Raw genomic sequence first — 26449 nt, 5'->3', positions numbered from 1 at the left:
ACAAAACAGAGAGCCAGAGATTGAATCCCACCCAGCATGCGCCATTCCTTCACAGATCCACATAACAGAGACATGTGCTGCATCCATATTCACTTACTATATGTCCTAAATAGTATTCGAATATAGCATTAGTATGTCCCAAACCATAAAATGTTGAAAAGAGTATGCCAAAGCTACCCGGATGGTTTACTATTTCTGGTAAAAATTCGAAGTGTAGAACCGTCCATACTTTAACCGCTAATATTGACCACAATACATTGTGTGTTGTACGTAAATTTGATTAGAACTACAAACTTGAGTGAAAAAGTGTAAATAAACTACAAACATGGCGGACGCGCAAAACCAACCGTCTAGTAGAGAGGCTTCGGTAAAGTTGTTTGTTTGAATGACTATTAATTAAAAATCTAACCAACTGGAACACATTTAAACTGCGTTTTCCGTGTTATATTTCATCTGGAACAACAACGTGAACAAACATCACAAAAAGCTATTGACCTTGATTAAAATGAAAGAATCAAAAAAAGTAGGATATCATCCAGGCATTGAAATGGCAATATGTAAATGCTACATGTGTCAGTCCTAAAATGAATAAATCAGTGAGGCGTTCACAGCCCTACAGCGTCTAACTAGAGAGTAGGGCTGGGCGATATGGCAAAAATGCAATCAGGATAAACGTTTTCCATATTGAACTATAACGTTATTTTGCTAATGCTTCCAGATTTAAAAGAGTATCCTAACAATGACTAAAGCCACAAAAATTAGAGGGTCCCTTAAATGGCATAACATATTTTCGTCTGATAAGTTTTCGGTAGCCAAAAATTGGTACATCTCTAACATCAACACACTTTTATATTCCCATTGTTGCACATTTCTGCCTCACGACTGGCTCTTATGTCAATATAGAGTAAAAGAAATCCAGGGCTTATTACTGTTATTGACACACATTTTCATTGCGATTCGATATAATATTGTTTATGGGCCCTAGTAGAGAGGGTGTGCTGCCACCACTGCTACCGTATTCTCACCGAAAATGTTACCGAGAGTGGCAAACAGATGCAAAACAGAGAGCCAGAGATTGAATCCCACCCAGCGTGTGCCATTCCTCCACAGATCCACATAACAGAGACATGTGCTGCATCCATATTCACTTACTATATGTCCTAAATAGTATTCGAAAATAGCATTAGTATGTCCCAAACCATAAAATGTTGAAAAGAGTATGCCAAAGCTACCCGGATGGTTTACTATTTCTGGTAAAAATTCGTAGTGTAGAACCGTCCATACTTTAACCGCTAATATTGACCACAATACATTGTGCGTTGTACGTAAATTTGATTAAAACTACAAACTTGAGTGAAAAAGTGTAAATAAACTACAAACATGGCGGATGCGCAAAACCAACCGTCTAGTAGAGAGGCTTCGGTAAAGTTGTTTGTTTGAATGACTATTAATTAAAAATGTAACTGACTGGAACACATTTAAACTGTGTTTTCCGTGTTATATTTTATCTGGAACAACAACGTGAACAAACATCACAAAAAGCTATTGACCTTGATTAAAATTAAAGAATCAAAAAAAGTAGGATATCATCCAGGCATTGAAATGGCAATATGTAAATGCTACATGTGTCAGTCCTAAAATGAATAAACCAGTGAGGCGTTCACAGCCCTACAGCGTCTAAGTGAAGAGGGTGTGCCGCCGCCACCGTATTCTCACCGAAAATTTAACCGAGAGTGGCAAACAGATGCAAAATAGAGTGCCAGAGATTGAATCCCACCCAGCATGCGCCATTCCTCCACAGATCCACCTAACAGAGGCAGACAGGGTGAGAATGGCACAGAACAAAAGTCTGGTAAAACGGAGCATGCAGGAGGTCTCTTACACTGTCAAAACAGGCAATTTCACAGCTTGAATTAGGTCGGGCTTTTGCAGCATCAGCATTCATCTCCATTTTTTTGTGGACTTAAATGGTAATAACTGTTTGGGGGCATCATGGGAGAGAGCGGGAACACACTCGCTATTCAGTAAGAAAGTGGAATAGCTGCTGCCTTTGTGATGAGGAATGGAAAAGGGGCTTGGGATGTATATAGGAGACGAGCTCTTCCTTACACGCACACACACAAAAGAACAGCGATTTGACAAAGGAAGGAAATAAATGGAGGTTCATTTCGCAGCATATTATTGTAAAACCAGACCAATAGCTATTACAGTTAATGCGTTTCGCTAATAACAGCTTTTGCAACACGTAAACATGTTTTAAATAGGGGGTAGCGGAGTTTATCGCTCCCGAAAGGTGCAACCAATTTAAGCTGAGGCATTTCGATTGCTGGCTGACCTCTGACCCTAGCTGGAAGCGCTTATGTGTGTGTGTGTAAGTCTCTGTAAACTTCCTCTGCTGCACAGTAGCATATTAACAACAAAGCGCATACTTACTAGGTTGCTACGCTCACTCAACACTCATTACCCCCAGAAACAGACACAGTAGTAATTATAGCCTGCATGTGTGTCTAATTTCTTCGCCGACTGCATGATACGCAAAACACAACATCAGACACAAAGCTGATACACAAAATGCTTCCAGACAGACACACTTTACACACATATAGTACAACCCCCCCTTTAAAAATGTGAAGGACATCACACAAAAGCATGTAGCTGGCAAAAAAAAAAGTGAGGAAAAAAAATTAGACAAGCTTCAGAGGCCGAGACTCCTCTATGGGGTGAGCCAACAGACAGACGTGCGGACCCCACCCATTGCTGTGTGTGCTTGCGCTATCAGAGGAAGGAATCGCTTCGGCAGGCTTGACATCTGACAAACCGTCTCATCTAATTTAAAGCACACTGTCTGAACCAATGACACAATGTAGTCTGGCTCCATGGCTAAAAAAAAAAAAGAAAAAAAAAAAAAGATTTCGGCAGCTCTAACTACTTCACAGACATCAAAGATGAGATGCATCACTGAAAAAAAATCTGAAATCCATTAATGATCAATATTGATTAAAAAAAAAAAACGCCCCAAACTGAATACTTTGGTTTGATGTGTCAAACCAACGGAGCTTCAATGTGGAATTTTGCATGTACCAGCAGATGCATGTCAATTCCTAAATGCTAATTGACTTCCATAGTATTTGTTTTTTCTACTATGGAAGTCAATGGTTTTCAGTAGGACTGCATGATATTGGAAAAAAAAAACATTGCAATACTTAGTACCTGGTTGGGCCTAATTTTCAGTTTTTTTTTTAATTAGTTGGGCCTAATTTTTTTATTTTTTTTTTTCAGAACTGACTTAATCCTTTGTGGCATTGATTCAGTAAGGTACTGGGAATTTTCCTCAGATATTTTGGTTCATATTGACATGATAGCATCACACAGTTTCAGCAGATTTGTCAGCTGCACATCCATGATGCGAATGAAGGCCATTTGAGGACAGTGAAGTCATTGTCATGTTCAAGAAACCAGTCTGAGATGATTCACTCTTTATGACATGGTGTGTTATGAAACGCTGGAAGTAGCCATCAGAAGATGGGTACACTGTGGGGAATAAGGAATAGACATGGTCAGCAACAATACTAGGCTGTGGCGTCGCCCAATTCACAATTGTTGCTAATAGATCTAAAGTGTGCCAAGAAAATATCCCCTACAAAATTAAACCACCATTACCAGCCTGAACCGTTGATACAAGGAATAATCAGTTTCAAGCCTCAGTTTGCTGTTCTCAGCTGACAGGAGTAGCACCTGGTGTGATCTTCTGCTGCTGTAGCTCATCCGCTTCAAGGTTGGACGTTTTGTACATTCAGAGATGCTCTTCTGCATACCTCGGTTGTAGCGAGTGGTTTGAGTTACTGTTGCCTTTCTATCAGCTGGACCCAGTCTGGCCATTCTCCTCTGACATCAACAAGGCATTTAGAACTGCCGCTCACTGGATATTTTCTCTTTTTCAGACCTTTCTCTGTAAACCCTAGAGATGGCTGTGTGTAAAAAATCCCAGTAGATCAGCAGGTTCTGAAATACTCAGACCAGCCCGTCTAGCACCAACAACCACGCCAAATTCAAAGTCACTCAAATCACCTTTCTTCCCCATTCTCCCCCATTCATGCTTGCTTGAACCGCCGCAGACTGTCTTGACCATGCCTACATGCCTAAATGCACTGAGTTGCTGCCATGTGATTGGCTGATTATAAATGTGCGTTAACGAGCAGTTGGACAGGTTTACCTAATAAAGTGGCCAGTGAGTGTAAATATTGCGATATCAATACAATTTTACCATATGAATTAATATCTCTATTTGGAAAGAATTTATAATGTTAGATAATAGTAACTGCGCTGACTCTGCAGTGGGAGTGCATCTCCATAAAATCTAATAAACAATCTGTAACATTTTTTTGGGGTCCCCAGACATGATTTCGTTGTTGTTTGTGCTACTTGCAATGCGTTTCTGTATTTGCATGTGTTGTGAGCATTTTCATGCGCGTGTTTTGTCAGAGATTGATGAATTAATGTTTACTATTTGCATCTCCATCAAATCCAATAAACAATCTATAAACTTTTTGGGGTCCCCGGACACATTTTCATTGTTGCTTGTGCTATTTGCAGTGCATTCCTGTATTTGCATCTGTTGTGAGTATTTTCATGCATAACAATCTATAAATACAATCAAGAAAAAGGTTCAATTGAAATAAAGTACTTTATCGTTTCCCGAGGCTAACAGTATCCAAGTACAGTAACTGAATGATGAAAATAATTCAAAAAATTTTACAATTATGTCCAAGGTGTTGCAGGTGAATATAAACCCATCCCCTGATGTTGCCATTTTTGGGGTTCCAAAGATTTGGTCCAAATTCAATTATAAACAACTTGATGTTTTGGCATTTACCTCACTAATAGCCAGGCGTCGTATACTACTTCACTGGAAATCAAATAAGCCTCCAACTACATCCCAATGGCTTGTAGATACAATGCATTTTCTTAAGTTGGAAAAGGTTAGATGCTCTGGGAAAACTAATTTCTTTAAAAAGTGGCAATGTTTTATAACTTACTTTAACTCTCTTAAGGTATTGCCTTCCATTTAATAGATGCACTCTCCTGAGTTCCCTCCCTTTTTAATTTATTTCGTATTAATTAAACTTTTTTGTTTTATCTAATACCATTTTATACCGTTTAATTGTAAATATTTACTTTCAACATTGACAATGTATCTGAACATTTGATTGTGATATTTGGTTGTAATTTTCAGTACACTTAATACTCATGTTTCTATTTTTTTTCCTCTTTTATTATTATCATTATTATTATTAATATTTCTCTTTTTTATTATATATATATATTTTTGTTATTATTTTTTTGTCTCTTTTGTAAAAAAAAGAAAAAGAGTTATATGTAACTATCTGCACTGAGGTAATGTTTGTTTTTTCACAATAAACAATTTAAACATAAAAATAATTCAAAAAATTAATCATAGTTAAGGTCACAAACGGTACAATTTATTATACCTGAACTCTTTTAAATCATTATAAAATCACAGCCATTAAAAACACATGCAAATGATGAAATATAAAACAAGCTCAACATTGCATATCCTGCGATGTGACTATTGTGAATGATCAAATTGCAATATCGATGCATAAAGGTAAGTAAATAATGAGCATATTTCATTTTTGGGTGAACTATCCCTTTAACTAAAAGCTATAGACATTTACTTAACCTTTTATCATATTAAATGGCAGTGCCATACACCACAACAAATAAATCAACATATTAAATCACATTCTCAATGTTTATTTTAATGAAGAATCTTTGTCCTAAACCCTACTTTGGTTAGATGCTTTAAACCAACAGAGCTTTAATGTGAAATTCTGCATGTACGAGCAAGATGCATGTCAATTCCTACGTGCTAATTACGCCCCTCTAGCAAAAAGCTTGATAAAAATAAGCAAGTCATGACATTTTTGCCTAATTGGATCACTTTCTCAAGGTGTGAGAGTCTAAGATAAGATGCCTGCATCACACACGCGTCTGTTTCACTACACAAAGAGGGCGTAGGTCGGGTGGGCGGTCACAGCAGGTGGGGGCAGAGAGATTTCAGCAGAAAATATAACCTGGAAATCTGACGTGACACAAAGCATCTTGCATTATGCATTATGCCATCTTGTTAAAACATCTCACGTCATTTAAAAGCACAATTTTTGGATTTAAAAAGGCAATATAACAGACCAAATAATCATTTAAAGAGATAGTTCACCCAATAATGTCATCATCTGCTCACCCTTTAAACCTTTGAGTATTTTACTCCAGTTAAAAACAAAAGAAGATGTTTTGAAAAATGTTAACCTGCAACCATTGACTTCCATAGTAGGAAAAATTAATACTATTGAAGTCAATGGCTTTCAGCTTTTTTCATAATATCTTCTTTTTTGCTCAACAGATGAAAAATACTGATTTAAAACCCCTTAAGGTAAATAAATAATGAGCATTTTTCATTTTTGGGTGAACTATCCCTTTAAATGAAAAGTATTGTTATTTACTTAACCTTTTGTCATTTCAAACGTGTCTTACAACACAACAAATAAAATCAACATATCAAATCTCCTTTTCAATGTTTGATTAGTAAATAATCTTTGTTACTTTAATTAATATATAACTGCTAACTTCAAAAACCTGCTTTTGACTTAAATCATGAATTAGTGAATGTTGAATTAAGATCAAGATTAATAAATGCTGTGCATGTTGCTAACAAATCCTGAACATACTTTGAAAAATAACATTATAATGATGCATATGGACACCTTTCAAAGAAGATTTTTTTGTCTTCTACTTATATGGAGGAAAAGGAGGGCGTAGGTCGGGTGAACGGTAACAGCAGGTGGGGGCAGCGTGATTTTGGCAGGAAAAAAATAACCTGGAAATCTGACGTGAAACAAAGCATGTTGCATTATGCATCCTGGTGTCTTGTTAAAACATCTCACGTCATTTAAAAGCACAGTTTCTGGATTTATTAGCCAATGCATGAACCAAATAAATTTGGTTCATTTACTCATTTACCCTTCAAACCTTTACGAGTATCATCCCTCTGTTGAACACAAAAGAAGATGTTTTGAACAATGTTAAATGTTAACCATTGACTTCCAGTGTTCGTTTTTTCCTACTATGGAAGTCAACGGCTTTTAGCTTTCTTTATAATATATTTTTTTAAGTTCAACAGAAGTAAAAAAAATGGTTTGAAACCACTTAAAGGTAAATAAAAAATGAGCATTTTTAATTTTTGGGTGAACCACCCCTTTAATAAAAAAATATTATCATTTACTTTTTGTCATTTCAAGCGTGAGCGTCATACAGGATAACAAATAAATCAACACATTAAATCCAATCCAATCTCACGGCAATTTGTAACTTTGTCTTAGTGGCTAATTCGTATGTACTCATACGATCTCATTCATACAATTTAGTACGATTTGCTCATGACACAATGGTGGTTAGTTTTTATGGGCGAGGTTGAGTGCCACGCCTTCTTTTTAAAATCATACAATTTTATACGACTAAACTCTACTGAACACTTACGTGTTCTCTTTAGATAAGGCTGATTAAATCACATTTTCAATGTTTATTTAATAAATAATCTTTGTTACTTTAGCAAATATATAACCGCTAACTGCAAAAACCTGCTTTGATTTTAATCATAAAGAGTAGTGGAAACCTGGACATCTGACATGACACAAAACATCTTACACTATGCATCACAGCGTCTTGTTAAAACATCTTACGTCATTTCAAAGCAGTTTTTAAGACTATGCATGGACCAGGTAATTATTTAAAGGGATAGTTCAGCCAAAATTTTTAAATCTCTCATCACCCTTCAAACCTTTACAGGTATATTTCTTTTGTTGAGATGTTTTAAAAATAGTTAATCGTTAACCTGCAACCATTGATTTCCACAGCGTTTGTTTTTCCTACTATGGAAGTCAATGGCTTTCAGCTTTCTACAGAATTTCTTTATGTTCAACAGAAAAAAAGAAACTCAGAAAAGTTTGAAACCACTTAAAAGCAAGTAAATAAAGAGCATTTTACAGTTTTGGGTGAACTATGCCTAAAAAGTACTTTACCTAAGTTTACTTAACCTTTTGTCATTTCAAATGCGAGCGTCATACAACACAACAAATCAGTCAACATATTAAATTCCACGCTATGAATTCGAACAATATCCTTCATACAGTTTAGTACGACTTGCTCATCACCCAAGCACAGTTGTTTTTAGGGGCGGGGTTGGGTGCCACGCCTTCTTTTTAAAATCATGCATACTGAATTTGTACGAATTAGCCACTAAACTGAAAAAAACGTAAAATACTTACTGGATTCTTTCTTCTGTTTAACACAAAACAAGATATTTTTAAAAAATTTTACTCATTGATTTATTTTTTCTAATATGGAAGTCAATGGTTTTCAGATTTCTTCACAATATCTTCTTTTATGCTCAACAGAAAAAAAAAATACTGGTTTGAAACCACTTTCCAGTACTGGGAAACACCCATACCCACTCACATTTACACACTATAGCTAATTTAGTTCATCCAATTCACCTATGGCACCTATAGTCTTTGGGCTGTGAGGGAAACCGGAGAACCCGTAGAAAACCCACACCAACACGGGGAGAACATGCAAACTCCACACAGAAATGCCAAATGGTCCAGGTGGGACTTGAACCCGCAACTGTCTTGCTGTGAGGCAACTTTGGTAACCACTGAGCCACCATGCCACCCGCAAGTGTCATATAGTTATGTTATATAGTTATTTACATAGTCTGTATATATATATATATATATATATATATATATATATATATAAAACATACAGTACTTAAAAACAACAACATTAGAGGCATACTGATGCATATGGACACTTTTAAAGTAGTTTTTTTTCTTCTACTTATATAAAAGGCAGTCTGAGAGTGACTAAATGTTGACAGAACTGTCATCTATCCCTTTAACGAATGCTAATGACTGCGTCCTTGCAAAAGCTTGATTAACATATTTGCTTAATTACAGTCACTCTCTCCTAAGTTGTCATGAGGCAAGGTCGCGTTTGCGTCACGTCACACAAAGCAGACTAGAAGGGTCGTCGCAGCAGGTGAGACGCCGCCATGCTAATGCAGGTGTCGGGGTGGAAATAAACCTGGAAATTCGGCGCGAGACAAAGACAACGCATCTCACAACACGCATCATGTCTGGTGGAGATGGGCAGATCGCGGAGACGCTACTGATTATTACAGAGCTGGCTCTTTGAATGCATACTGAGAGTGAGAGTGACTGGGATTTACAAGTCTCTTTGATGCCAGGCATGAAAGTGTCAGCACACCAAGTGAGTGTGTGTGCAAAAGAGAGAGTGTGTGTGCCTGGGGTGTGCAGTGGTTAATCACCACCTCTGTGCAGAGGGAGGGTGGGCAACTTCTCATTTCCATACTCTACGCCCAAGCAGGAGGGGGTGATACTTTGGGAAATATGGAAACAGAGAAAGAGAAGGTAGGGAAAATTGAAAAGAGAGAGAAAGAGAGAGAGAGAGAGAGAGAGAGAGAGAGAGAGAGAGAGAGAGAGAGAGAGAGAGAGAGAGAGAGATAAAGGCAAAAATAACAGTGATAAAATATGGCTATTAGAAAAGTAACCTCGTGCATATTTCATCACTGACTGTTGGAGATGGTGTAATATGTCGGTATAAATATCGTATGGACAAAAGTAAAAGTCTATCGTTTACATATAATCATCTATTATTTATCCAAATACACTGTTTACGGTAATCCATCATTCATTTTCATTTTCTTCCCTTTATTAATCATGGGTCACCACAGCAGAATGAACCACCAACTTATCTAGCAAATGTTTAATGAAGTGGATGCCCTTCCGGCTGCAACCTATTACTGGGAAACACCCATACACTCTTATTCACACACATACACTACACTCTCAGAAATAAAGGTACAAGAGCTGTCTTTGTGGTATTACATTTTTAAAAGGTACACATTTGTACCTGAAGGGTCCATAATGGTACCTCAAAGGTACTTTTTAGGTACATTTGGGTACTAATGTGCACTTTTGAGGTACCACTGTGGACTACTTGGTTACAAATATGTATCTTTTGAAAGGGTACTGCCCAAGTGACAGCTCCTGTACCTTTATTTCTGAGAGTGTACAGACAATTTAGCTTACCCAGTTTACCTATACCACATGTCATTGGACTGTGGGGGAAACCGGAGGACCCCGAGGACACCAGTCGAGGCTTGAACCAGTGACCTTCTTGCTGTGAGGTGACAGCGCTACCCACTGCGCCACCCATTTTATTATTAGTTATTTAATATTTTTACATTTTTAATCAAACATTTTCTAAATAATGTGAGCAATACGATAACATTTCTGAGCATATAAAAATGTGAAATATAAAAGAAATAGTCCTTTACATGTGCCAATATGTATGTCAATGTATACAAGTAATTGAATTGGTTAAATTTAAAGAAATGTTACTAAATGTGATATACACTCGCCAACCAAATTTTTTTTGCTACACCTGTCTAACTGTTCGTTAAAGCAAATATTTTGAATCAGCCAATCACATGGCAGCAGCTCACTGCATTTAGGCATGTAGACATGGTCAAGATGATCTGCTGCAGTTCAAACCGAGCATCAGAATGGAGAAGAAAGGTGATTTAAGAGACTTTGAACGTGGCATGGTTGTTGGTGTCAGACATGGCTGAGTATTTCAGAAACTGCTGATCTACTGGGATTTCACACACAACCATCTCTACAGTTTAAAGAGAATGTTCTGAAAAAGATTAAATATCCAGTGAGCGGCAGTTATGTGGGTGCAAATGCCTTGTTGATGCCAGAGGTCAGAGGAGAATGGACAGACTGGTTTGAGCTGAAAAAAAGCAACAGAAACTCAAATAACCACTTGTTATAACCAAGGTATGCAGAAGAGCATCTCTGAATGCACAACACTTCCAACCTTGAGGCGGATGGGCTACAGCAGCAGAAGACCATACCGGGTGCCACTCCTGTCAGCTAAGAACTGAGGCTACAATTGGCATAGGCTCACTAAAATTGGACAATAGAAGATTGGAAAAACGTTGTCTGGTCTGATGAGTCTCGATTTCTGCTGTGACATTTGGATGGTAGGGTCAGAATTTGGCTTCAACACCATGAAAGCATGGATCCATCCTGCCTTGTATCAACGGTTCAGGCTGGTGGTGATGTAATGGTGTGGGGAATACTTTCTTATTCCCACGTTGGGCCCATTAGTACTACCAACTGATCATTGTAAACATGACAATGAGTTCACTGTCCTCAAATGGCCTCCACAGTCACCATATCTCAATCCAATAGAGCACCTTTGGGATGTGGTGGAATGGGAGATTCGCATCATGGATGTGCAGCTGAAAAATCTGATATGCAACTGCGTCATACTATCATGTCAATATGGAACAAATACTCTGAGGATTATATCCAGTACCTTACTGAATCCACGCCACGAAGGATTAAGGCAGTTCTGAAGACAAAAGGGGGTCCGATTTGGTACTAGTAAGGTGTACCTAATAAAGTGGTCAGTGAGTGTATATCATTATCAGTAAAATGAGATGGCTTATATCATAATATGAGATTTTTTTTTCATATCACCCAGCCCTAAAGGGAAAATTGAAAAGAGAGACTGAGAGAGAGTGAGAGATAAAAGGCAAAAAACAACAGTGATAAAATATGTGGATTGGTAATGTAACCTCGTGCATATTTCATCACTGACAGTTGTACACTACTTAGACTCGTAATAATTTATCGTTTCTCACATTTACTCAATCCTTTCTCCCTCTCGCTGCGGAAAACTCAACTATCTTCATATCTCTGTTGCAATCAGTCCTCTGTTTCCACCAAAGCCTCCACTCCTCATTGCTTCTTTATACTCTCCAACCGAGCTCATGAATATTTCGCGCATATTTCACACAGATATCTGATATCATCAGGGCGTTTGGGCTAGCGGAGCAGGAGGTTAGCAGCATGTTTGGGGTCCTGTAGGAATTTCTAGTGGAGAAAAACACGGTTGCGGTCAAACTGAGTGAGTCAGGCATCCAATCATCTCCGGCTCGCTGTAATTATCACCTTCTCCGAACAAACAAATATGATGACATCTTATTTTGATGCTAATGAGCCGTAATGGCCACAATGGGTGATATAATGACGCTCGAGCAAAGCTTTTATCACAAGCAAAGTCTGCGAATCTACAGGAAAAGAGCTCTTCTAAAAGCAACCTACAGGTAATCACGGGACACCTTTTTTGAAAAAGTGCCGTTTCAATTTTACGCTGATTGAATTCAACAGTTCTGCCAGGTTAGAAAGGTGCGCATCTATATTCATAAGCTGGATGAGTGTGAGAAGTGCGTCTACTCTCTGTGAATTTTAAAAACAGTTCTGGAACCATCAACCGTATGATGATGATTATTAGGTTTCACCCTCGACTCTCGTTTTCACACCGCCAGGCTCTCTCTCTCTCTCTCGCTCGCTAGCTAGCGGCCCACACTGCTTTCATCAGCACCTTGACAAGCATCTGCGTGCATAAAAATGCAACATTAATTATTTGATGGGGGCAGATAAACACGCTCACTCTGCTGAAACTGACAGGAAGGGAGCTGGCGCTAATTCACAGGCTACTTTGTACAATACGCACCCTATTTGAATTTATAGCTCCGCCCTAAAATTTAAATTGACTCACTGTTTACTCAAGAGGGTTCATGCGTTTATGAGTGTCTGTTAAACACAAAATCTAATATTCTGAAGAAAGCTGAAAACCTGTAACCATTGACTTACATAGTAGGAAAAACAAACATTAAGAAAGTCAACATTTTTCTACATCTTCTTTTATGAGACTCAAGCAGGTTTGAAAATGACTGACGTTTCTTTTTTGGGTGAACTGCGACTTTAAATTAAATTATTTTTTCTTAAACTTAGAGTTTTAAACCTGAAAGTCAAGGTTAGACGGATGTTTTGACAACTTATAAGTAAAAATGATAAATGATTTTAACTTGGATTGAAATTCTTCATGTTGTTTTCTAACATTTTAATTTCATCTCCTATGCAGTGACTTTAATTTCCGTAGTAGAAAAAGAAAATACAATGGAAGTCAATGGTTACAGATTTCCAACATTTTTCAAAATATCTTCTTTTGTGTTAAACCGAAGAAAGACACTGAAACAGGCTCGCAACAAGTAAAGGGTGAATAAATGATGACAGAAGTATCTTTTTTGGGTGAACTGTCACTTTAAACTAAATTATTATGTCTTAAACTTAGAGTTTTAAACCTGAAAGTCTAGGTTAGACAGATGTTTTGACAACGTATAAGTAAAAATTAAAAACAATCTTAACTTGCATTGAAATTCTTAATGTTGTTTAGAAACTAAATGTAATTTTCCAACATTTTGAATTTTAACTTCTATGCAGTTGCTTTCAATTCCATAGTAGGAAAAACAAATATTAAAGGTCCAGGTGATTGTCTTCAGAAGCCTTTTTTGTTGTGCTGGTTGAAAGTCTCTTCACAGTTCAATAGTAATGATTCAAGTAAATAATCTAAATGTATTTATATGTATTTTTATATTTTGTGTAAGGTATAAAACTAAAAAAATGTTCATCCAATTAAATAGGACCGACATCTCTCATAATTCCGATAAGTAGGCGAATCTGTCTGTCAGCAAATGCAGATCTGAACAACTGCGCCACTGTTGGTGCCGCGCGTTCACGAGAGAGGGTGTGCGCGCGCGATTGGTGAAAACCTGCTTAATCAAAACTTTTTTTAAAACCTGAATCAATATTGGAGTCACCTTTGCACGCTGGAGAAAGGATGACACAATGGCTGAAGGATTTCTCTTAGACAGGTAATGTTTTGTTTTAAAACTAATTTAGCTTCATGCAAAGCTGATGTAACGTTCGATGTTGTTACAAATGGGTCGCTCAGCCACTAAAATCTTCCGATACAAGATTGATAAGACTATTTTCAGTTTCATAAGGGACCTTTTACAGCATCTATAATGTAGATTTTACACAAGTAAATTGCGCTATTCCGCCTAGTTTCCCTATATTGTTTACCATGCAACTCTAAATATTCACTGTGAAATAGCATGTCAGTTTAGCTTGCTCGCCGCCAGACAAGCACTATTCGCTTTTGACACATGAGAGAGGGTTCTTTTGCTGTGCTCGTATTTAAGGAGGTGTGGCTCTAGACTGCAGAGGAGGGACTGTGATTCAGAGATTTATGCTAAGCTGTTAGCATTGTGAAAGATCACTTACTGCACCTTTAAGGAAGTCAATGGTTACAGGTTTTCAACATTTTTCAAAATATCTTCTTTTGTGTTCAACCAAAGAAAGACATGCAAACAGGCTTGAAATAAGTGGTGAATAAATGATTGCAGAATTTTCTTTTTTGGGTGAATTGTCTTTTTTGAGTGAACAAAAATGAAAGTATTTTGTCTTAAACTAGAAAAAGCAAATACTATGCAAGTCAGTGGTTGCAGCTTTCCAACATATTTTTTCAAAATATCTTCTTTTGTGTTTAACCGAAGAAAAACACGCATACGGGCTAGACACAAGTAAAGGGTGAATAAATGATGACAGAATTCTGTTTTTTGTGTGAACTGTCACTTTAAATAAAAGGATTTCATCTTAAACTTAGAGTTTTAAGCTTGAAAGTATAAGATAGACATAGTTTTGGACAACTTGCATTGAAATTCTTAATGTTGTTTAGTAACTAAATGTAATTTTCAAACATTTTGAATTCAACTCCTATGCAGTGGCTTTCCCTTCCATAGTAGGAAAAACTAATATTAAGGAAGTCAATGGTTACAGGTTTCCAACATTTTTCAAAATATCTTCTTTTGTGACCCTCAAACAGGTTTGAAACAAGTAAAGGGTGAATGAATTATGATAGACATTTCTTTTTTGGGTGAACTGTCACTTTAAATGAAATTGTATTGTCTTAAACCTAAGAGTTTTAAACTTGAAAGTCAAGGTTAAACCAATGTTTTGACAACTTAGAAGCAAAAATTATAAATAATTTTAGCTTGCATTAAAAATCTTCATGTTGTTTTCTAATACTTTGAACTCAACTCATAAGCAGTGGCTTTCACTTCTATGGCACACAAAAATAAATATTATAGAAGTCAATGGTTACAGGTTTCCAACATTTTTCAAAATATCTTCTTTTGTGCTCAACAGAAGAAAGAAACTCAAACAGGCTTGAAACAAGTAAAGGGTGAATAAATGATGGCAGAATTTTCTTTTTAGGTTGAACCGTCACTTTAAATGAAATTATTTTGTCTTAAACTATAGAATAAAACAAATACAATGGAAGTCAATGGTTACAGGTTTCCAGCTTCTTTTAAAATATATATTCTTTTAGTGTTTAACAGAAAAAAGAAACTCATAAAGGTAAAGAGTGTGTAAACAATGACAGGATTTTCATTTTTTTAATAGCTGTTTTATAGGATGAAAAGAACAAAAACAGCTGTATTTTTTGTTGTCTGCCCAGCTTAGTGAGCGTAATAACGACTAAGAATGAAGGTTCCCTAAAGCGTTTACAAGCCAAACATTTTACAAGATAAGGGCCGCCTTTGAAGAGGGAACGAAAATGCAAATATGCAGGATTGCAATTTCGAATTAGAGACTGAAGGGAGGAAAAACTTGTTTGTGGGCACCGTGTGTGCGAAACAATAAAAGAATGTCAACACGAGCAGCAAATTACGCCCCCCATATGCTGAACACAAGGTGAAAACCCACCGCTCCTCAGGGACTAAAAGGGAGGAGGCATTTAGAAAGGAGACAATGGAGTCATAACAACAGGGGGAGTGCGTAAAGAAAAAAAAAAAGAAACAGAGGGTGAAAAGAGATGTTCGGGTTTCATGAAACTTGGTACGGCTCGCTGAAAAGACACAATCCCAAACACGACTCCTAGAGTGGCGCACCACACCTCCCCCAGGAATAGTACAATAACCGCAAGCTGCTGATACAGAAGCTGGAAAACCACTGAGTAAATGTGTGATTAAACATTTAGTTCTCTTCCAATTAGGCTTGAATACATTACATACACTCCACAACAGGTTATCATGCCATTTGGAGGTCTCTGACTAGACACCTTGGTCTAATTGGAGTCTTGAGAATAGCCACGCAGCTGTCTGATGATTGTTTCAAATGCAGGAACATTTGTGTGATGCTATTTATGTACGATTATTAACAATCTTAATCAGAAAGTTTTATAGACAGAACTGAATAATGCTCGGTTAGTTTATTAAAAATGTTTCCAAACTACATTTCAAAGCCAGACTCTTACAGAAAGAGGCTTTTCATGTTTCTTTTTTTCTTTACTATCAAAGTGAAGCTTGTTAGAGCTTGAAATAGATTGCAAGAGAAAAAAAAAAATCAATGGATACTCTCTGAGATCTGCAGTGAGAGGTTATAAAATATAAACACGCTGGACACAAAGATACATTATGTTCAGTGCTCTGCTGGTAAATTATGAAACACTAAATACAAATATTGAGGTAAAGTTGGTTTTATATTCGCACATTCACTCAGTGACAACTGTGACATGCTTCCTATATTGTCTACCATGGTACATTGAATATTCGGTCTGAAATCACATGCAAGTATGGCTTCAAAGCAACATTAGCACTATGTATTTGACTGTGCACAGCGTTGTACTTTAATATTCACTGCATGGCTGCTAAAATAATTTCACTATTTAGAATTTGCAAAGAATACTTTTCTGAATTTATATTACTAATTAAAAAGTTTGAAAGTCTAAAACCAAATTTACCTCAGTAATAAAAATCCCTGTCAGGTAAATGACTAATATAATACATTATTCCTAATTGCGCTGCTTAATAATCTCTTAAACCCAAGATAACTCCTTTGACACTCGCTACAACTTAATATAACACAACTATAAACATATCCATCACAAATGTCATTATTTTAAATACAGAAATGCACTTGTATTATTCTTCAAACAGCAAGTGTCTTTCTGAAAGCGTCTACAGATTAACATTCAGCGCTCACAATCTAAATCAGGCATAAATGCAGGAAAAGTTTCTCAGCGGACTCAGTTTTACTCACTTCATTCAGCGGCACTGCGTTTCATTCCCTTTGAAGTCGAAGCGAAAGTCTTATTAATTTTTAAAACAACAACAAAAACGTTTGAAAGTGAAGCCGGTAAATCCCATTATGCGTGTGCTACATTGTTGTGAAGCGCCTGCGACTCCAGCGAGCAGCGCAAAGCCGCTCTGGGGGAGAGAGGGCGGGGCAAACACGTCATGAAACAGTTTCATTGAAGCGCTTCTGGAATGGGCGTGACTTCTCCTTAGGTAAGGGCGGTATTACAGGTGAAAGCAGACAAAACCTTTCCTTGTCATATTTTATGCCTTTCTTTTATACTGTTTCATATAAATAAAATAGTATATATGTAAAGGAAAAGGTAAACATTGTCTTTGGTCTTTACCAGCATCATATAAAACTACATGAAATCACATCAAAAAATGTAATGTTAATATTAATAATAATAGTAATATCTGTAAAGTAATATACAACAATAGTGCACAAAATGCATAAAATATGAAAAGGAAAGGTTTTTTCTGCTTTTACCAACATCATATAAAGGCTGTGCTATGAAAAGGAAAGGTGAAAAGGTGTTTTCCTGTACAAGTAAAAACCTGTAGTACCACCCAAAGGAGAAGCCATATAAATATAGAAAAAGGTAAACATTGTCTTTGGTCTTTACTAGCATCTTATAAAAACAGAACATGTAATAATAAAACTACATGAAATTACATGAAAAAATGTAATGTTAATAATAATAATAATAATAATATCTGTAAAGTAATATACAAAAATTATGGAAAAAAGGCATAAAATATGAAAACAAAAGGTTTTGTCTGCTTTTACCAACATCATATAAAAGCTGAAAATATGTTATTAATAATAATATCATTGTAAAATAAAATACAAAATAATAGAAAAGAGGCATAAAATATGAAAAGGAAATTATGTAAGCTAAATTCGATGTAGTGTATGTGTGTGATTGAGTGTGTATGGGTGTTTTCCAGCGATGGGCTGCAGTTGGAAGGGCATACTGGATAAATTGGCGGTTCATTTATATATTTGGCTTCTCCATGGGTGGTACTACAGTTTATTACTTATACAGGAAAACACCTTTTCACCTTTCCTTTTCATATTTATGCCTCTTTTGTATTGTTTTGTATATTATTTAACAGATTTAGAATTATTAAGATTAATTTTTTTCAGCTTTTTTATTATGTTGGTAAAGAAATTGGGTTTGCTAAATTGTCCGTAGTGTATCAGTGTGCAATGTGCATGGTTGTTTCCCAGTGATGGGTTACAGCTGGAAAGGCATTCCAGCATATGCTGGATAAGTTGGCGGTCCATTCCGCTGTTGCAACCCTTGATTAATAAAGGGACTAAGCCCAAATTAGAATGAATGAATGAATAAATGAATGAATGAATGAATGAGTACAGTTTCAGAAGATAACAGTAACAGTATTCGGGTACAGAAATTAAATAATCACGATGCAAAAAAAAAAGCTTTTCTTATATTTATACTTTTTGTTTCTTATTTCTACATAAAGACTTAGTTTTCCTTTTTGAATAACCTCTTGATCTTTTTTTTAAATGAGGGATCATGCATATACAATGTCCTGATTATCTGGCAGATGTCAATGAAACGACAATGATAATGAGGGATATTTAACCAATTAATTTAATCAATCTTAAACACTCGGTGCCTGTCAGTCAGTCTGATTTGCTGACACAGAGTTAGCTTACACATGAGAGCAGGAGAGAGAGAGAGAGAGAGAGAGAGAGAGAGAAAGAGAGAGTCATTTTAGGTTGCATTAGACTTAGAATAGGTCAGTTAGGAATTATTCATTCATTTTTCTTTGGTTTAGTCTCTTATTTCTCAGGGCATCATCCAGCATATGTTTTACGCAGCGGATGCTCATCTAGCTGCAACCCAGTACTGGAAAAAACACCCATACACACTTACACATACACTACGGCCAATTTAGTTCATCCAATTCACCTATAGCGCATGTCTTTGAACTGTGGAGGAAACCAGAGCACCCGAAGGAAACCCATGCCAACACGGGGAGAACATTCAAACTCCACACAGAAATGCCAAGTGGCTCAGCCAGGACTCAAACCAGAGGCCTTCTTGCTGCGAGGTGACAGTGCTAACCACTGAGCCGCCGTTTTCTCCATGTATAAACATTTAAACCTTTAATTTAATCCCTAATTTTCTAGGTTGTCTATGTAAGCCTGTGTGTAAATATTTATGTGACGGATGCTTACAAAAAACACGTATGAAACATGCAATTTCATGCTGATACACTGTTCTTAAACATTGGTATGTTGTGAAATGAGAAGGACGTTAATTCCAACTGAAGACTTGCATAGCTATGATCATTAAACCATCATAGACAGTTGTCATTTTAATCACCTCATCTGTTGACATTATCCCGGAGAACTGCCGAGCTTGTACAAACATCATACAATCATATCACTATGATAATCTGCTTTGTCACTGTTGTCGTTTTTCTTGTGTGCTTATTCGCAGCACATGTTTACACATTCATTTAAATGTCGTTATCAGCTCGTGGACAGCATATGGATATTATTATCGGTATATCAGGGCATTCAATCAAATCAGGCCTTTATTTGTCACATGCACTTTCGTATAGTGAAATTGAACTAAGTGAAATTTAAGATACATATCAGGAAAGAGAGGCAAAAAATCATGTTTAGTCTCTTGTAACGTGCAAGCATTTGCCAAAGTTGCTAACTGCAGTTCACTAAACGTCCACTAGTGTCGCTAATAAAAGTGTTTATGAATACTATATAAAGTATAAACCCTGTAATAATATTCATTAATTAACAGTGTTTTGTGGTTCACATGGTGTTTTCTGTTCATTTACAGTTGTGAATTTGCATCATGGAAGTCTTTTATCTCTGTCGACTTAAACAAAAATAACAAAGTGAATTTTATTGCCATTTTAGCAGTCAACAGACAAGATATTCATTCATTTATTTTAATTTCGGCCTAGTCCCTTTATTAATCTGTGATTTACACAGCGGATGCCCTTCCAGCGGCAACCCATCACTGGGAAACATCCATACACACTCATTCACGCTCATACACTACGGACAATTTTAGCTTACCCAATTCACCTATACCACATGTTTTTGGACTTAGGGCTGCACAATATAGCATTTCAGCATTAATATTGCAATGTGCAAATCTGCTGTAATCACTGTAAAATGTGATTTGTGGAGTCGTTGCAAGGAGTAACTCTAATTTAATAACATGAAAGACTTTCATTCGGATGTGTTTTTTTAAGGCCTGTGACTGTAAGATTTTAAGAGAATTTAAGCCATTTAGGCACAAGAAATTATAAAGTTTGCCACTTAAATAAAGTTCAAGACTGGGCGATGAGGTGGCGCAGCAGGTAGTGCTGTTGCCTCACATCAGGAAGGTCGCTGGTTCTAGCCTCGGCATGTCTGCATGTTTGCACGTTCTTCCCGTGTTTGCGTGGGTTTCCACCGGGTGCTCCGGTTTCCCCAAGTCCAAATTACAGGTAAATTGGGTTAGCTAAATTGTCCGTAGTGTATGAGTGTGCAATGTGTATGGTTGTTTCCCAGTGATGGGTTGCAGCTGTAAGGGCATTCCAACATATGCTGGATAAATTGGCGGTGCATTCCGCTGTTGCAACCCTTAATTAATAAAGGGACTAAGCCGAAAAGAGAATGAATGAATGAATGAATGAATGAATGAATGAACATAGTTTCAGAAGATAACAGCAACAGTATTGGGGTACAGAAATTAAATAATCACGATGCAAAAAAAATGCTTTTCTTACTTTTTGTCTTATTTCTAGTCCAAATATCAAATAAATTCTCAGAACAAGTAAAAAAATAATGTTTAGTTTTCACCATCAGAAGAAATCAGTAGAAATTAAGAGTTTTTGCTTGTTTTTTTTTTTTTTTTTTTTTCAAATCTTTTTATTAACATTTTGGTCAATAAAACATCAATTTCAAAAGTAATTGAAAAACAGAGAAAAATGATCTTTGCTCCAACAGAGCCCCCCCACCCCACAGCACCGTTTATAAACAATATGTTATGCCTATTTTTAATCTGTTTTACATTCTGTCGCAATATATACATACATACAATACAAATAGACAAAAGTTCCATTATATGTTCACTCATCTATTGTACATATATACGCACACAACGAGTCACAATAGGCTTAGCAAATGTAAAACAAAGAAATTAAATAATTTAGATAGAAATTAAAATGTAGTCAAATAAAATGGAGGGAAAAAAATGTGAGAAACCCATAAATAATGGTCAAACTGAAAAAATTAAGTTTTGATCCATTTGTTTTATATATGTCAACACTGAATCTTCTCCATTGTAAGATGGTACATAAGGTCCCTAATATAATGATTAAAAGTTGGAGGAAATTTGTCCTTCCATTTGAGCAGTATAAGACGTCTAGCAATTAATGTTGAAAAAGAAATCATGCTTTTGGTATTATTGTCTAAACCGGGATCTGTTATTAAACCAAATATTCCTGTAACAGGGCAAGGGTCAATTGTTACATGTAAAACATTTGAAAAAAAATTAAATATTAATTGCCAGAACTTGGTAATTTTAGAGCATGACCAAAGCATGTGTGTGTGATTAGCTATTTCTACGTCACATCTATTACATAGGGGATTTATAGTTGGTAAAAATTTTGCTAATTTTGCTTTTGTCCAATGAAGGCGATGGACCACTTTAAACTGAATAATTGTATGTCGCAAACAAATTGAAGTTGAATGAATCTTATTTATAATGTCTAGCCAAATTTCCTCAGAGAGGGTCAACTCAAGTTCATTTTCCCATTGTTGTTTCGACTTTGTTACTGAAGTTAGATTTTGTGAGGAGATAAAAGAGTAAATCACACCTATATTACCTTTGAGAACTGGATTGGTTTTTAAAATGGTGTCAAGTAATGTTTCTGTAGGTAAAGTTGGAAAATCTACTGTATTAGAAATCATAAAACTGCGGATCTGTAGATATCTAAAGAAATGTGTTTTAGGGATATTGTATTTTGTTCTTATTTGGTTGAAGGACATGAAATTGGAATCGCTATATAAATCATTCAGTGTGGTGAGCCCTTTTTCTATCCAGCAATTAAATGTAGCATCTGCAATCGAAGGAGTAAACATATGATTTTTTATAATAGGGGCCTGCATGGATAGATCAGTAAATGATAAAGCTCGTCTAAATTGGTGCCATATTTTAAAAGATGTTTTAACAATTGGATTCGGAGAGTATCTAGATATTGGATCAGGAAGAGGAATCTTAGAACAGAGTAAAGAAGATAATGCAAATTTACAAGAAGCCTTTTCTAGTTGTAACCATGTGGGATTATCAGAAGGGTTAATCCAATACAACATAAATTTAATGTTAGAAGCCCAATAATAATGTTGGAAATTTGGGAGAGATAACCCACCAAAAGAGCAGTGTCTTTGTAATAAATTTTTACGCATGCGAGGTATTTTCCTATTCCAGATGAAATCAGATATAAGGGAGTCTATGTTGTTAAAGAAAGACTTGGTTAAAAAAATTGGAAGACACTGAAATAAAAATAGCAGTCTAGGCAGTATATTCATCTTAACAGTGTTAATTCTACCTCCTAAAGATAAAGAAAGCAGGTTCCAACGATCAAGATCTTGTTTTAAGTTATGTATAAGTGGGCTAAAGTTAGCATTATAAAGTTTATGATATTTATGAGTAACCCAGACACCCAAGTATTTAATTTTTTCGGTACTTATTTTAAACGCAAATGAGTTAGATAATGTTGTGTAAGCTGTACAATTCACCGGCATAAGTTCACTTTTCTTAATATTAATTTTATAACCCGAAATTTTCCCGAAATCATTTAAAAGTCCAATCAGTGCTGGCAAGCTTGTAAGTGGATGAGATAAGTATACAAGCATGTCATCTGCGTACAAAGAAACTTTGTGTTCAACATTCCCTTTATATATTCCCTTAATTAGAGTATTCTCTCGTATAGCCACGGCTAGTGGTTCGATTACCAATGCAAATAAAAGAGGAGATAATGGGCAGCCCTGTCTAGTACCACGTTGTAAAGAAAAAAAAGGAGATAGATTATTATTTGTTCGCACTGCCGCCACCGGTGAGTTATAAATTATTTTAATCCAATGAATAAATTTTGAACCAAACCCAAATTTTTCCAAAACATAAAAAAGAAAGTCCCACTCCACCCTGTCAAATGCTTTCTCAGCATCAAGCGATAGTAGTACCTCAGAAGTATTAGACGGAGTGGGATCATAAAGAATACTTAAGAGTCTTCGTATATTGAAAAATAGTTGCCGGTTTTTAATGAACCCAGTTTGATCACTCGATATTACAGAAGGCAGAACGTTTTCCAGCCTACGAGCTAACATTTTGGCCAGGATTTTGCTGTCTACATTGAGAAGAGAGATTGGGCGATAAGAGCCACATTCGAGAGGGTCTTTATTTTCCTTGAGGATAAGCGTTATGACTGCTTGTTGCATAGTTGGAGGAAGAGTCCCAGAATGAAATGCTTCCCCAAATACATTTGACAACAGTGGAGCTAAGTCATTCCTAAATTTTTTATAGAATTCGCTCGGAAACCCATCAGGTCCAGGTGACTTAGAGTTTTGCATTGACAATATTGAGGCATTTATTTCTTGAACTGAAAAAGGGGCCTCAAGTTCGGCTGCAGTCTCTTTATCAATTGAAGGAATAGTAATTTTATCAAAAAAAGATGAGAGCAAATTTGGGTCCTTAGGAGATTCTGACTTGTATAATTTTGAGTAAAACTCATAAAAACATTGATTAATCTGCTGATGCTCTGTATGTTTTTGGCCTAATTGATCTATTATTTGGGTAATAGTGCGATCTGCTGCTTTTTGTCTTAACTGATGAGCTAAAATTCTACCCGTCTTCTCACTATGTTCGTATATTCTATAACGTGTTTTATTTAATAAATTCTCAATATGTTTGGTGTTTAGAAGATTATATTCAGTTTGAAGCGATAATCTTTGTTTATTTAGGGTGGGTGATGGTGTAAGGGCTAGTGTGGCATCTAATTTAATTATAGCATTGGTTAATTCCTCAAGCCTGACTCTTTGTTTTTTTCTAATATAGGAACTATAGGATATTATCTCTCCTCTTAAATATGCTTTCATAGCTTCCCATATTACTGAGAAAGATGTTTCTGGTGTTTGATTAAGTTCAAGAAATATTTTAATTTTAGAGGATATCAAGTTAGTAAATGTTTCATCTGAAAGCAGTAATGTATTTAAACGCCAGGGACAATATTTGTCAAGTGTGACTGGGATGCACAGCGTCATTAATAAAGGGGCATGGTCAGAGATAACAATGGCACAATATTCACAATAGCTAATCAGAGGTATAAGATTATTATCTAGAAAAAAGTAGTCTATGCGGGAATATGTCTGATGGACAGATGAGAAAAAAGAATAGCTTCTAGACACAGGATTACGAAATCGCCAAATATCTGATACCCCATATGTATCTATAAATGTTTTAATGGCCTCAGCTGACTTTGACGAGGGAGTAGTTTTAACTGAACTACGATCTAAGGATGACATTACACAATTCATATCTCCTCCTAATATCAAAGAGTGTGTGTCCAAATTTGCTAGTTTAGAGAAGATATTTGTAAAGAAAACACTGTCATCATAATTTGGTGCGTACACATTAGCTAAGATGACTGAGATATTATAAAGTTTGCCAATAACAATGATGAAGCGACCTGCAGGGTCTGCTTTTACCATCGAGGCCTCAAATGGGACATTTTTTTCAATAAGGATTGCTGTTCCCCTAGATTTAGAATTAAAATTAGAGTGATATAATTGACCCACCCAATCACATTTTAACCTAAAATGATCTATTTTACGCAAATGCGTTTCCTGAAGAAAAGCAATCCCTACTTTAAGTTGTTTTAAATGCAAAAGTACACTTTTCCGCTTAACAGGGTGATTTAAGGACTTAACATTCCAGCTAATAATATTAATGTTGCAGCCTGATGATTTATTCATTTTGTTAATCATTTGAAAAATGAAGCAGAAATCTCTCCTCCCCCCTAATAAAGAAAAGGTACATAAAGTAATTTATAAAATGTAAAACTAGTGCTGTTAAACCCACCCACACGTCACTCGAATGAACAGAGTGACTCCCAACCCCATTGATTAAGTTTCCACACATTTAAGTGTTTGTTTTGGAGAAATCACAGTGTAGCAGGCGCTCCTAAACCAAACATAAATATAGAGCGTGTAACCTTATTTCACTATATTTAACTTAAAGTGGTCGGTTTACACAACACAATAATAATCAACTAAGAACGTAGATGACTTTAAAAGATTTAAAGGGAAAAAAAAAAAAGGTTTGCTTTCTACAACCTCGTTGCGTCTTCGAATTCTAAAGATGTCATCTGCTCACCATTTATAGAAAAAAAATTTGAAATGGAAAGTAAGTAATAAATGTCTTTTTGAAGCACGTTGAATATCTGTAATGCAAGTTCAGTGTCTGTTCTATACAGTAGCCTCGCCCGTCAGATGCACAATATTTTGTCTAATGTTCAACATTGTCCAAGACGATATTTCTCTTCACAAATGTCATGGCTTCTTCTGGGTCACAGAAATCCTTCTCGTTTCCATTGTAAGTGATCCTGAGTTTTGCTGGGTGGAGAATACCATAACGCACTCCGTCTCGTCCTCGAAGCAACTTCTTGACATCATTAAACGCTGATCGTGCGCGAGCCACGCTTGGAGGGTAGTCAGGAAATATGAGGATTGTAGATCCTTTAAATCTGAGGGGTCCCGTCTCTCTTGCTCTGCGGAGAATCTCGACACAGTCCCTGTAGTAGTGTAATTTGGCCACAATTACCCGAGGTTTGCCACCGGGCTGTTTGGGCTGGAGGCCACGGTGCGAGCGATCCACGAGTATCTCTCTGTCAATTTCTAGGACCTCCTTTAACAACTTTGAGACTGAATCTGGAGAGCTCGAGCCTGGTCCTTCTGCCACGTTCAGTATACGTATGTTCGACCTCCTCATCCTACCCTCCATATCAGTGCATTTCTCCTGCAACGCCGTAACAGCCGTTTCAAGTTCTCTCACTGACTTTTGTAATGTAGTCACATCATCCGAACATGTAGACAGCCCGTGTTCTATTTCAGTAACCGTCTTTTTCATGGTTTCAAAGTCAGATCGCAGTAGGGTGATGTTGCCGACAACTTCAGTTTTGACAGCCTGTAGTTCCGATCTCATGTTGTTAAATTCGTCCGAAAGAACAGCTTTCAGTTCGACC

General features: G+C 36.4%; 1 protein-coding gene across 4 annotated transcripts in view; it reads right to left on the bottom strand.

Annotated features, from left to right (window-relative positions):
• plxnb3 (plexin B3) overlaps positions 1–26449 on the bottom strand; it is a 188165-nt gene that overhangs the window by 99389 nt on the left and 62327 nt on the right. For 2 of the 4 annotated variants that reach the window (XM_689822.11, XM_021478367.3), the window contains exon 1: positions 17124–17269. The exons of the other annotated variants lie outside the window; for them this stretch is intronic. The gene's annotated coding sequence lies outside the window, so the exon portion shown is untranslated. Of the gene's footprint in view, positions 1–17123; positions 17270–26449 lie in introns of those variants that run through there. 4 annotated transcript variants of the gene reach the window in all.

This window comes from Danio rerio, chromosome 8 (genome assembly GCF_049306965.1).
Source record: "Danio rerio strain Tuebingen ecotype United States chromosome 8, GRCz12tu, whole genome shotgun sequence".
NCBI classification, from domain to species: Eukaryota; Metazoa; Chordata; class Actinopteri; order Cypriniformes; family Danionidae; genus Danio; species Danio rerio.
The sequence above is the reverse complement of the archived record's forward strand: the minus strand, read 5'-3'. Positions and strand labels throughout refer to the sequence as shown.